This window comes from Girardinichthys multiradiatus, chromosome 14, assembly GCF_021462225.1.
Source record: "Girardinichthys multiradiatus isolate DD_20200921_A chromosome 14, DD_fGirMul_XY1, whole genome shotgun sequence".
Classification (NCBI taxonomy): domain Eukaryota; kingdom Metazoa; phylum Chordata; class Actinopteri; order Cyprinodontiformes; family Goodeidae; genus Girardinichthys; species Girardinichthys multiradiatus.
This window is the reverse complement of record NC_061807.1, coordinates 34,537,290-34,549,349: the sequence shown is the minus strand read 5'-3', so window position 1 is coordinate 34,549,349 and position 12,060 is coordinate 34,537,290. Positions and strand designations below refer to the sequence as shown.

The 12,060-nt window shown below is 39.8% G+C and overlaps 1 long non-coding RNA gene across 2 annotated transcripts; it reads right to left on the bottom strand.

Moving 5' to 3' along the window:
* Nucleotides 1-1,044: 1,044 nt before the first annotated feature.
* Nucleotides 1,045-3,645, bottom strand: LOC124881395. Of its 2 annotated transcripts, XR_007041649.1 has the most exons (4): nucleotides 3,522-3,645; nucleotides 2,201-2,464; nucleotides 1,248-1,277; nucleotides 1,045-1,063 (listed from the first exon to the last, which is right to left on the bottom strand). It is a non-coding gene; the product is annotated as an uncharacterized LOC124881395 (long non-coding RNA). The 2 variants fall into 2 exon arrangements; XR_007041648.1 differs by lacking the exon at nucleotides 3,522-3,645 and having other exon boundaries at nucleotides 2,201-2,729.
* Nucleotides 3,646-12,060: the final 8,415 nt, after the last annotated feature.

Genomic DNA, 12,060 nt, shown 5'->3' with positions numbered 1-12,060 from the left:
CAGAAAGACATCTGCCTCTTTGTTCTGTTGAAGAGGTTTTTCCAGGAACCGGTCACTCAGGTTGATCCTGCTGTCACCATGGTAAATACTTGTACATAGTTTTATTTTATGCCTTTTGTCTTGTAATCTTGATCTGTTTGAATTTTTTCTTCCCACATTCTGTTTAAAATGCTGTTTGTATTTTTCATAATAAATTCTGTTTATAACTTTAAATGAAGTTGATGTATTGTTAGATCAAATGTAAATAACATTAGTGACAAAAACAATTTTGAAATTTATTTGAACACCTTAAAACTTTGAGAAACAATCTGAACAAAACTTAATATTTCTTATGTAGAACCTTATTTTGGTGCCATTCTTTGGAAAACAGTCTGTCCATTCTCTGTGCCCTCTTCTCCTCTGCTTCTCTCTGTACCCTCCTCATCTCTGTCCCTCTTTCTTTTCTGACCCCTTCCTGCTGGCTCACTGTCTTCCTTCTCCATCTGGTTGCCCACCACACCGTTTGGCCCTGGAGTGTCCTCAGGGATGGAGGCAATCAGGACAGGAGGTGATGTGGAAGACCTTGGTCCCAACACCTCATCCATAAGGACAAACCAGGTCCAAGTAGCAGCAGTGGGCTTTTCACTGACTCCCTCTCCTGACCCTGGATACTTACAATCCTAAAGTTAGATGGAATAAAAAAAAATAATTGACTAAACAGAGAAACCAACAAGACTTTTAGAAATATTTTTTTATTTGTGTGTGACTTGAGAACTTCTGAACATACTCTAAATTCTTTTTTTTTTCAAATTGTCCCACATTGTTTTGGCCTGCAAAGGGGGTGACCTTCCCCTGTTGGTCCATCTTCTCCAGAATTGTCCTAAACCGAAAGAAGTATGTTAATCACTGGATGGATATTTATGAATGTTAGAAAGATAGGAGTTATTGAAACTGGACAGAAACCGACTGCAAAGAATGTTGTTATTGTACCTCCAAGCCACGGTGGCTGAGTTTTTAGCTCCAGTAAAAAGGTGGTGGTTCTCACCCCTGAGCTTAATAAACTGGCCCGTCTGCTCCTTTGTACCTAAAACAAATATGAAAATACCAAAACAAAAACAAAAAAACATCTTGCTTAATATCAGAGCAAAAATAAAGCCTTTTTTAATTTCACATTTGTGTTAATTTGAAGAAAATATTAAAATATTTCTATGCAAATGTCTAAAACAAGCTCTTTCAAACTTTGAACTTCTTTACTGAGATTCACTTACATTTGGAGGTGTATTCCTCGTCGGGTTTACCTGGAATCAGAAATTATAATGCTACCTGAATTATAAATAAACTTTTAAAACATATGGCACATTTCTTCATTAAAAATTAATATTGAAAAGCTTATTTATTCTCAATCACACTCTCCAGCGATACAGTTGGATTACATAAAACTGTCCATTTATTCTGGTTAACCTTAATATCACCTGAAATGTTAAATCTATTTTCAGTAACAATTAAAAGCATAACATAAACTGTGAGAAATCACTTGTGTTAAACGTTCACTGTGATGACTGCCAGCGGGAGCTTAGTGCCGATAGTTCGGTCAGATCTCTACCGGGCTAGCTCACCTCACCGCCGGTAGGGCTGGCGAGGCGAGCCGGTTACTACGCCGGGAACACTGTTCCAGTGTCTCGCATCATTAAAAATTTTGGATCAAATCTGAATGAATTCTTAAATCTGTTCAGTCTGCAGTTAGAAGTCCAAAAATTTCTAAATGATGGAAGCATAACAAGCCACTGATTTAGGATATGTGTTGACTCATTAAAGATCTTTAGTGCCTTACTAATCTGTGATTGTTTTTGACTGAATGTAATTTCGTTCTAAGATGTCAACTGTTTTCATTGCTGTTTCGATGAAGTCAAACAGCAATGAATATTGTCAACTTTATAGACTGTTTTTGTGAAGAATTTTGAAAACCTTGTATCATTTTTCTTCTTTTTCACAATTATGCACTATGTTGTGTTGGTCTGCCAAATACAATATATTGAACTTTTTGATCGTAATTTGAAAAACATAAATCAAGAAATATGAATACTTTTGCAGGACAGAAATCCACACAGTCAGAATCAAATATTTGCCCACATACCATTCCAGTCATTTTCCCACGTGAACACTGTAACAGATGGGTGACATCTATGAATGTCAGAAAGAAATATGACAGTCAGTTTCTCACCGTGTGCACGCACTGAAAAAATCCAGTCTCTGCACTCAGCCAGCGTGAATTGCACTCACAGCATGTGTCATTTGCCAGCTGTCAATTCACGCATCCTGACTTTGTAGAGGATTTTAGTATTTTGTTGTGTGTGTGTGCTGGTCCAAAAATACCTAACCAAAAATCACACATTTGCAAGGACAAATAGCATACTTGCCCATCAGCTTGTTATGAGTTCAGGTGGAACCAATTAGGTAGTGAAAGAGATTCCTTCAAATGGACTTCCTTAAAGAAAAAGTGTTTGTTATAAAGTAAACCCGAGCAGAAGTGGTTACAATCCCCTATTGGGCTGCAGTTGCAAAGCAAATTTTATTTATTTATTTTTTGATAGGGACAAGTATATACTGTACATTTTACATGAGAGATACTACAGCACTTATAGCCGTGACTAATTTGCAGTGCTCGTCCCTAGAAGGGCCTTTACAAACAACAATATAAACACACAATTAAGACACACCTAGGCACACAGACATTTCATCATAAATTAGCTATAGTCACATGACTGACTTATTTTTAAAACACATTTAATTTCATTGCTGAAATGTCCCCAGTCTGAATCCAATTTGAGTTCAGGATTCAGGGAGTTCCACAGCATAGAGCCATGGACAGAAAAGGCTGATTCTCCAAACGATGATTTTTCTCAGAGGCACTTTACTGTTTCTACTGAAGACTCCTCGTGTGATGGAGCCCACTGCTCTGAGTTAAACTACAAGCTCATTGAGAACCTCTTGTTCTCAGTTACTCGCTTGTGCAAACATTTATACATTCATTTTAAAATGCAAATTGTATATTGCACTTTATAGATTTTTAACTTTTTTTAAAGCTTTATTATAGATCATTATTAATGGTTTGATTGTTGTGGCTGAGAGAAAATTATGGCGTCCATAAAAAGATGAGCAGAAAAAATCATCTCTAATCATTCTAAAACTATATAAATTTGGTTTTGCCAATTTTATGACCTTTTTAATGTGACCTTCAAATGTGAGGTGTGTGTCTAGAATCTGACCAAGATATCTAACCTCCTGCACCTGCACAATGCCTTGACCATTAATTTTTTTATGCAATTCTTCGGCAGGGTGAACCCTGGGAGAAAAGCAAACGGACACTGACTTACTGACATTAAGAGTGAGACCTGATGTTTTAAACCTTAATGATACAGCTTCTAGGTATTGTTGTAGTTGTGTGGTAAAAGACTGGATATTTTTCCCACTCACATATACAACCAATGTGATATTGAAGACACAAATGGAGTTTAGACAAAGATTGAACTTGGAAGACTCACCTCTACTTCCAGCTCCGTCTAACTACTCCACTACATTTTCCGCTCCAACCAATCAGCTACTGATCCACATTCCTCTTCAGCCAATCATTACGGTGGCCGGGGGATGCAAAACACTTTTACAAGTACCGAAACAAATTTACATTTCAGAAAACAAATTTACATTTCAGAAAACACTTTTACATTTCAGAAAACAAATTTACATTTTAGACAATCAACCAGAAAGGGAATGTACCAATGCCGAGGCTGACCCGGAAGTCAGCCTCAGGGGCTGCATCCTTCAAAGGCCGTATTTGTTGGCCGATTACGTTACAGCGCAGCGACGAAGGCTGTCCCAATTCATGAATCATTCCGAGACTCCCTCAAATGCAGCTGACAAATGTGTCCTTATTTTGCCCGATTTGAAGGATGGGTCGTGAGTATCCTTCGCGGCCCATCATTTCCCATCATTCATTGCGGGTCGAAGCGGATTGGTCAAGCAGGGGAAGCCATGACGGACCATAGCAACAAAAGCTGTGAGTAAATTGTGGAAAATTACACTTTCTGTGACACAAATGAACTTCTACAATGTTTTTAGTGCGGGAATATAACTATGTAGACGTGAAATATCTGCTTGATTTATCTAGACATTGCTTTATTTCAAATGTGCTCCGACGTGTTCAGAGTTTTCCGTTCCCGGCGTAGTAACTGGCGCGCTTCGCCAGCCCTTCCGGCGGTGAGGCGAGCTAGCCCGGTAGAGATCTGACCGAACTCCCGGCACTCAGCTCCCGCTGGCAGTCATCACAGTGAACATTTAACACAAGTGATTTCTAACAGTTTATATTATTATTTTAATTGTTACTGAAAATTGATTTAACATTTCAGGTGATATTAAGGTTAACCAAAATAAATGGACAGTTTTATGTAATCCAACTGTATCGCTGGACAGTGTGATTGAGAATAAATAAGCTTTTCAATATGAATTTTTAATGAAGAAATGTGCTATATGTTTTAAAAGTTTATTTATAATTCAGTTAGCATTATAATTTCTGATTCCAGGTACAATCCAGAGACAATCATGTTCAGGTAAAAAAGATGTTTGATTTAACTAGCCAATAAACAAAGAGATAGCAACTTTATGGCTAATGTATGTCGACATATTTTATATATATATATAAACAACTTTCAATTTTAAGATAGATGGGAATTATAAAGTATTTGATCCCCTCTGGCTGTTCTTAGATAATTATATAATAATGCAGTGTTTTTGGTGTATTAGTATCTACTTGCTTTGATCACTTAAAATATCCAGAAGCATGCCTTAAAAATAACGTGTTTTTCCATCTCTATTATTCCCTTTTCTGGACCAGACCCCTTTACTGCAGGATCTACCTGAGTGTCCCAGTCCTGAAACGCTTCTTCAACCAGGAGGACACCAGGCCTGATTTTCGGCTGAGCAGGGAGTCTCTGGCAGTGCTACTTAATCTTTTGCACCAGGATAGGCAACATGGATGGGTGCTACTATTGAGACCTTGGTTTTTCTTTTCTGGCTGGCAAGTGGCACATCCTACAGAGTGGTCTGCAGAGTGTTTGGGATGCCTCGCTCTACTGTCCATCGCATCGTCCACAGAGTTACAGAGGAGATCGTGGCTATTCGTCACCAGGTCATCTACCTTCTAAAGACCCCTGAGGACTTAAGGCAGTGTCCTGTGAGTTTGCAGGGCTGGCACGCCACAGAGCTTTTCTTAAAGCAGCCCTGATGGTCAGCGTTACAGGAACAGGAAACTCTTCCCTTCCATAATCCTGCAAGCAGTTTCTGAGAGCCATTTTTTTGACACGTATGTGGGCTGGCCTGGGTCAGTGCATGACTCTAGGGTGCTCTGCCACAGCCCACTGTAGAGTTTATCCTCCTCCAGGGCATTTTATCCTTGCTGATGGAGGGTACCCATGCCTCCAATATCCACTCCCCCTCATCACTCCCTACAAGAGGACAAACAAGGTGTGGGAGCCCAGCGCTTTAACAGTGTTTTTGGAATGATGAAGACCAGATTCAGGGCCATCTTCCTGCAAGCGCTGGAGGTGCACAACACCTTTGTACCTCACCTAAGTTTTGACCTAGATCCATTTTGTACATACATTATACATAATATATACACATATATGCACCTCTTTTAAATTGTTTTCAGGTCATAACAGCATGCGCCATCCTCCACAACATCTGCCTTGGTGCTGGGGATGTCATGGCCCCAGAGGATGACCCAGAGGAGGCTGTAGAAGAGGATGAGGGTGAGGTTTGGACTGAGGCAGTCAGCGGTGCTCTCTGGCAGGACCAGCTTTCAGCTGAGGTGTCTGCCCTGGAGGAGGTACCACCAGAACATGACTACTGTGTCAACCAAGTATAATATTATAGATGTGATAAATGTTTGAGGGGTATAACTAATTGTAATATTTTGTGAACACCATCTTCTAATTCTGCATTTTTACGATTACCTCTTAGTGATGTGGCAGCCGTCAATTCAGCCAGCCCTTTAAACCCACTTGATGGACGATGACACGGACAGCGGAGAGAGGCATCACAAACATCTGCAGACCACCTGTGTGATGCTTCACTCACCATCCAGAAAGACTAACCACAGGTCTCAGTTGCAGCATCCCATCCAAGTCTCTGACCTTGCGAGAGATTTAGCCACATCTCCAGAGACTTTCTGTTCAGAAAGACATCTGCCTCTTTGTTCTGTTGAAGAGGTTTTTCCAGGAACCGGTCATTCAGGTTGATCCTGCTGTCACCATGGTAAATACTTGTACATAGTTTTATTTTATGCCTTTTGTTTCTTGTAATCTTGATCTGTTTGAATTTTTTCTTCCCCCATTCTGTTTAAAATGCTGTTTGTATTTTTCATAATAAATTCTGTTTATAACTTTAAATGAAGTTGATGTATTGTTAGATCAAATGTAAATAACATTAGTGACAAAAACAATTTTGAAATTTATTTGAACACCTTAAAACTTTGAGAAACAATCTGAACAAAACTTAATATTTCTTATGTAGCACCTTATTTTGGTGCCATTCTTTGGAAAACAGTCTGTCCATTCTCTGTGCCCTCTTCTCCTCTGCTTCTCTCTGTACCCTCCTCATCTCTGTCCCTCTTTCTTTTCTGACCCCTTCCTGCTGGCTCACTGTCTTCCTTCTCCATCTGGTTGCCCACCACACCGCTTGGCCGTGGAGTGTCCTCAGGGATGGAGGCAATTAGGACAGGAGGTGTTGTGGAAGACCTCTGTCCCAACACCTCATCCATAAGGACAAACCAGGGCCAAGTGGCAGCAGTGGGCTTTTCACTGACTCCCTCTCCTGACCCGGGATACTTACAATCCTAAAGTTAGAAGGAATTAAAAAAAAAAGAATTGACTAAACAGAGAAACCAACAAGACTTTTAGAAATATTTTTTTATTTGTGTGTGACCTGAGAAATTCTTAACATACTCTAAATTCTTTTTTTTTTCAAATTGTCCCACATTGTTTTGGCCTGCAAAGGGAGTGACCTTCCCCTGTTGGTCCATCTTCTCCAGAATTGTCCTAAACCGAAAGAAGTATGTTAATCACTGGATGGATATTTATGAAAGTTAGAAAGATAGGAGTTACTGAAACTGGACAGAAACCGACTGCAAAGAATGTTGTTATTGTACCTCCAAGCCACGGTGGCTGAGTTTTTAGCTCCAGTAAAAAGGTGGTGGTTCTCACCCCTGAGCTTAATAAACTGGCCCATCTGCTCCTTTGTACCTAAAACAAATATGAAAATACCAAAACAAAAACAAAAAAACATCTTGCTTAATATCAGAGCGAAAATAAAGCCTTTTTTAATTTTACATTTGTCTTAATTTGAAGAAAATATTAAAATATTTCTATGCAAATGTCTAAAACAAGCTCTTTCAAACTTTTCACTTCTTTACTGAGATTCACTTACATTTGGAGGTGTATTCCTCGTCGGGTTTACCTGGAATCAGAAATTATAATGCTAACTGAATTATGAATTCAGTTAGCATTATAAAATCCATCTATCTAAAAATTGAAAGTTGTTGTTTATATATATATATATATAAAATATGTCGACATACATTAGCCATAAAGTTGCTATCTCTTTGTTTATTGGCTAGTTAAATCAAACATCTTTTTTACCTGAACATGATTGTCTCTGGATTGTACCTGGAATCAGAAATTATAATACTAACTGAATTATAAATAAACTTTTAAAACATATAGCACATTTCTTCTTTAAAAATTAATATTGAAAAGCTTATTTATTCTCAATCACACTCTCCAACGATACAGTTGGATTACATAAAACTGTCCATTTATTCTGGTTAACCTTAATATCATCTGAAATGTTAAATCGATTTTCAGTAACAATTAAAATAATAATATAAACTGTTAGAAATCACTTGTGTTAAATGTTCACTGTGATGACTGCCAGCGGGAGCTTAGTGCCGATAGTTCGGTCAGATCTCTACCGGGCTAGCTCACCTCACCGCCGGTAGGGCTGGCGAGGCGAGCCGGTTACTACGCCGGGAACGGAAAACTCCGAACACGCCGCGAAGGATACTCACGACCCATCCTTCAAATCAGGCAAAATAAGGACACATTTGTCGGCAGCATTTGCTCGGAATGATTCATGAATTGGGACAGCCTTCGTCGCCGCGCTGTAACGTAATCGGCCAACGAATACGGCCTTCGAAGGATGCAGCCCTGAGGCTGACTTCCGGGTCAGCCTCGGCGTTGGTACATTCCCTTTCTGGTTGATTGTCTGAAATGTAAATTTGTTTTCTGAAATGTAAAAGTGTTTTCTGAAATGTAAATTTGTTTCGCATTTTGTTAAATTGTTTTCTGAAATGTAAATTTGTTTTCTGAAATGTAAAAGTGTTTTCTGAAATGTAAATTTGTTTTCTGAAATGTAAAAGTGTTTTCTGAAATGTAAATTTGTTTTCTGAAATGTAAATTTGTTTCGGTACTTGTAAAAGTGTTTTGCATCCCCCGGCCACCGTACTTTTCTCCTCAGGCCTCCACTCCACAACCAGTATCAGGATCCTGGGGGACAACTTCTCTAATTCTAAGATGTTCATTCAACCTCATGTCATTATCAGCATCCATGTCTCCCACTGGGGTCCAAGCGCCAAAAGGAAACAAACACCACCTAATAAACTTATCTAATTGCCATCTCAGTGTTTCTCTCATTTGTGAGTTTTTTCAGATTGAATTAGAATCTAAACACTTTAATCAAATCTGGGAACAAAATAATGCACTGATGAGCTTGGCAACATTAAAAGTGATGGATAATTGCAGCAAATTCTTCTTGTAAAGTAGAGTTGAAAGCTAATGTTGCAGCTAAGGGACTTCTTGTTGAGGAATGTGTGCAATCAAGTTAGTGTTGTCAATTTCATCTGAATCTGGGAACTTTACATTAATTGACATTAATAAACTAAGCTGTGCCCATACACTTATCCTTTCCTTAAATTGTTCATAACCATTTAAAAAAGTGAATAAAATTAACTTGAGGAAAAGAAACCAGCCTTTCTGTCCTTATCAAGTTAGAAAATAGCTGATATTTTTTAAAACTAAGCCACCTATGCATCCATCCCTCCATTCTCTTCTGCTTATCTGACATAACAAGACTTGATCCCTGGGGTAAGAAGTACTTGAGGGAAACGCAAACATTTCTCTCCCTGGCAACATCCTTCAACTCACTCTGGAGGACCCCAGTTATTCCCAGGTCAGACAGGATATTTAGTCCTTTCAGCAAGTTTATGTCTTTCCCTGGTTGTCCTCCCAGTTGTACATGGCCAGAAAACCTCCAAAAGGAGCTGGCCAGGGGGCATCATTATCAGATGCCAGAACTACTTTTAACTGACTTCTGTCCTTGATGCAAGGAAGCAATGGCTCTACTTTGAGCTCCTCGTCCTATTAGTACGTAAGACATTGTCCGACCACCCTACCTCATTTAGCTCGCTTGTATCAGGGAACGTAAGCCAACACTTGCCATATTAGTTCCCTGTAGCTGGTCAATGTCAGCGTTTCATTCCAGGGCTGTCTGCACTTATTTAAAAAAAAATTTAACTATTATTGCCAATCCCTGTAATGGACTGATAACCTCTGTGAAACCCAACTTTCACCTAATGACAAATGGAGAAATACACTAGCCTACTGTGACTGAGCAAGAATAAGTAGGTATAGCTAATGGATAGATGGATGAATGTTGTTGTAGTAGCATTATCTGACAATGAATTTTTTAGAAAAAACCAACCATTAATTTTCAGCTAAACGGTAAAGAAAAGAGAACATTTGCTCTTTCCACAAGCCAGGACATTATCAAAAATTAACATGTAATTGCTTGAATGTGCCCATATCTAATGAAACAGAAATAATTAAAAAGTTGAAAAACTGTGACAAACAAGGATGCAAATTTGGGGAGTTGTGGTGGTGCAAGGGCCATAGCCCTCGACGCCGCTGTCACAGTTGGAGTCCTGGCCCGTTGAGTTTGACACATGTCTTCCTCTATCTCTAACCCAATTCCTGTCAGCTCACTTAAAAAAATACTGAGTAAAATAAAGTCTGCCAGTGCCCAAACAAATATAAAAAAAAAACAAGGATGCAAATTTTTCTTGCCATAATTCACTGAGGATGATGATGGTTTGGCGACTATCATTCTGAACTTGTCTAGGTCTGTGTATTGGTGTATTCAAAAACTGACACACAGGGGGGTGTCGGGGGCTTTGTGCTGGGGTTGACGTGGAGGGGTTGCAACATGTGGGTGGGGGTTGCATCCTCTCTTTGGATGTGGTCGCTGCCATTTGGATCGGCTGAGCAGTGACGGTAGAGCTGAGTGAGTTGGTATTACTCCCTGTGCTCCCAGCCAGTGGGAGTGGGGACTGCTTACCGGATGAGTTGGTCCCATCTTGGTGGGGGTTGGGGAGTCTGGTGTGTGTCCTGGGCTCAGTGGTGTTTGCTCTGTTGCACTTGTGGGCAGGGCTGAGGTGACGTTGCACAGAGCCCTTGTCTTGCGGTCACTGTAAGGGGAGTTTGCGCTTTATGGATGTCTTCATCGGATTTATGGTGGTGGAGCTATCCTTTGGGGGTGTGCCCCTGTGGGGAGAGGATTCATGGAATTTGGTTTCAGGGGCATATGTTCGATATCTGTGTCCTAGTTGGGTGTGACTCTGTGGGAAATTTTGTGTTGGGGTTTATGGGGGGTGGAGGATTCATGAGGTTGAGATCAGAATTAATTTCGGGGTTGGGACTATTTCTTCCTGGGACTGCTCTGGTTGGTGGACTCGTTTGGACCAGGTGGAACCCTCTTTTACTTGTGGCCCCCTCTCCAGATGGGGACAGGGTTGTTGGGGGTTGGGGCAGAGGGTCAGGGTCTCAGCCAGGATCGTTCAAGTTCAGGTGGGGCCAGCACTAGTTTGGACTAGTGGTGGTCTACTGTTGGTATGCCTGTCTCCACCCCAAAAGGGTGGGTACAATTTTTGTCATGACTACACCATCTCACTCTATTTTTTCCATATTTAGGTAACTGACCATCTGATAATGTAAGTTCAATGTTCTCTCAGTATCCCCAAGTGGCAATATAATTACAGTTAATTGGAAAATATATTATGTGGTCAGTTTCACTCCCATCTGGAGTACCAAGGAAATAGAATCTTTATCCATTTAGAGACAACATATAATGTTATTATTTGGCCATTGTGCTATGTAGCAAATATTCAGATTCTGTAGCAGTGGTTCAGATATTTAGTACACATGGCATGAGAGCTGTGTCACACATGCTATAAAAAAACCAGTAGCAGCCTGACTTGTTTGGAAATAAAATTAGGTATGCTACACCATTAAATGCATAGAAAGGTAATTGTAAAGCATAATTGTCTTTCAGCAGCTTATCTTCCTATGCAATTGTTTCAGTTTTGACTGGTGGAGGCCCAACGTTTAATGGAGAGGCATGAAGCAAAATGAGGTTAGAGGTGGATTTATTGTCCAACTGCAGGTCGTGTGTCCACCAACACCACCTTACACTGAAAGTAACTATCTGCCTTTTATAACCAGGCTATCTTGAGTGATTTACAAAAAGAAACCATACAAGGGAATAATCAGAAAACAAGCTCCAAGAGCTTTTATGCAACACATGGAGCATGTCTCCCTTTTGCTACCACACCCTGCTAAGGAGTCAAACCAGGAAGAGGTGAGTGCTTTTCAGTTAAAGAGGTATATTGCTAAACTAATAAGTTAAACAAACAAAAATCTAAGGAAACACAAATTGACATTTTTACCTAAACTATCTTTATACATAAAGAATGGCCAGTCCCCCTTCTTCTCCACAATGTCTAAAAATGTCTGAAGAGAACTACAAAAAAAAAATTCAAACAACACAACTATTTGGTCTGTCACTTAGTCATACATCACACAACCTCAATACTCAAATTTCATGAAGTAATGGGAGTCCTGGTCTCCATCACACATTGTAATACAATTCACAGACAACAGTGAAGTGGGGGTATGAAGCAGGTGACAGCAACGATTT